The following is a 2,313-nucleotide window of genomic DNA, read 5'->3' as shown; positions in this document are numbered from 1 at the left end:
ATGGCTGGGGCCTTCCCACGAGCCAAGTGAGCCAAGGTCTCGAACTCCTGATCTCAGGTGATCTGCCTGCCTCTGCCTCCCAAAGTGCTGGGATTATAGGCGTGAGCCACCGTGTCCGGCTTAAATTCCTCCTTTTTATAAGGTCACCAGTCATACAGGATTGGAAGCCCCCTACTCCACCAGGACCTCATCTTAACAAACGACATCTGTGGGTCAGGCGCGGTGGCTCACGCCTGTAATCGAGACCAGCTTGGCCAATGTGGTGAAACACCGTCTTTACTAAAAACATAAAAATCAGCCAGGCGTGGTGGTGGACACCTGTAATCCCAGCTACTGGGGAGGCTGAGGCAGGAGAATCAACTGAACCTGGGAGGCAGAGGTTGCAGTGAGCCACCATTGCACTCTAGCCTGGACAACAAGAGCAAAACTCCATCTCAAACAAACAACAACAAAAAAATGACATCTGCAGTGACTCTATTTCCAGATGAGGTCCCCTTCGGACCTTACTGGTACTGGGGGTTAGAACAGCCTCTTATCTTTCCAGGCGACACGTGTCAGCCCATGACACTGAGCGTGCCGTGACCCTGTCCCTCGCTCTCTTTACCCCAGGGTACTGGTCATTCTGGAATGTGCTGTCTGCTTTATTATTTTTTTCACGGACACTCTACAGCTCCTCAAGGGCAGGTTTTAGTCTGTTGCGTCTACTACTGTTCTCCAGGTGCCTTACAAGTGCCTTGTTCTGGTAGGTAGTTGGCACTCACTACTTATTTGTCAGATGAATGGGTGAGTGGAAGGAGGAGAGGTCTGAGTGGGAAACCCTACAGTTTACTTTCCTGCCAAAATCTTCAACCAAAAGCAAACCTTCAACTCCAGAGATACCCAGAAATGGGTGCCACCCTCCCAGACCCCAAAGTTGCAGAGAAGGGGCCCTCTAGGATGCCAGTCTCACTCCCACATCTTTTCTGTGCGGAAGGCAGAGGGTGTTGGTAATTGACAGTGGACTGAAAGACGTAATTATTCCAACTGCAGCTGTTCTTCCAGATGTGGTGTCCTTAGTGGAGCCAATCAACAGTTATGATTCATCTATTGATCAGGCAGTCACACCCACCTCAATCCCAATAAACAGAGAACATCAGAAGCAGGGAGTCTTTATTTGGAGAGATTGGCAGTATACCTTCCCACTTAGGCCTCAGGGTCCTACAAACTCGAATTCCCTCTGCCACAATTTCATCCACATAGACCTTTTTTTTTTTTTTTTTTGAGACAGAGTTTCACTCTTGTCACCAGGCTGGAGTGCAATGGTGCCATCTCGGCTCACTGCAATCTCTGACTCCCGGGTTCAAGTGATTCTCCTGCCTCAGCCTCCGGAGTAGCTGGGATTACAGGTGCACACCACCATGCCCAGCTAAATTTTTTGTATTTTTAGTAGAGATGGGGCTTCACCATGTTGCCCAGGCTGGTCTCCAACTCCTGACCTTAAGTGATCCACCCGCCTCAGCCTCCCAAAGAGCTGGGATCACAGGTGTGTGCAACCACGCCCAGCCTAGTTTTTTTTTTTTTTTTTTTTTTTTGCATTTTTAGTAGAGATGGGGTTTTACCATGTTGGTCAGGCTGGTCTCAAACTCCTGACCTCGTGATCTGCCCACCTCGGCCTCCCCAAAGTGCTGGGATCACAGGTGTGAGCCACCACACCTGGCCTAGTCCACACAGATTTTGATTGTCTCTCAGGACATCATATCATATGAATGATGCCATGTTCACAGGCCCCAGAGCCGAGGACCTGGATACTCTAGATGCTAAATAATACACGTGTGGCTGGGTACGGTGGCTCACGCCTGTAATCCCAGCACTTTGGGAGGCCGAGGTGGGTGGATCACGAGGTCAGGAGTTTGAGACCAGCCTGACCAACATGGTGAAACCCTGTCTCTACTAAAAATACAAAAATTTATTTTTGCATGGTGGCGCACGCCTGTAATCCCAGCTACTCGGGAGGCTGAAGCAGGAGAATCCCTCGAACCCAGGAGGCGGAGGCTGCAGTGAGCCGAGATTGCGCACTGCACTCCAGCCTGGGTGACAGAGCGAGACTCTGTCTCAAAAAAAAAAAAAAAAGAAAGAAAGAAAGAAAGAAAGAAAGAAAGAAAGAAAGAAAGAAAGAAAGAAAGAAAGAAAAAGAGAAAAAAATAAATGTGCTTGCCAAGAGATATATCCCATGAACATTTAGGGGCTTGGCAACATTTTGGGTATCTAATGGTCTGAAAATATGAAAACCTTCTTTTCTTTTTTTTTTTTTTTTTTTTTTTTTTTTTTTTTTTT

This window comes from Theropithecus gelada, chromosome 14, assembly GCF_003255815.1.
Source record: "Theropithecus gelada isolate Dixy chromosome 14, Tgel_1.0, whole genome shotgun sequence".
Classification (NCBI taxonomy): domain Eukaryota; kingdom Metazoa; phylum Chordata; class Mammalia; order Primates; family Cercopithecidae; genus Theropithecus; species Theropithecus gelada.
Note: the sequence above shows the minus strand (reverse complement) of the source record.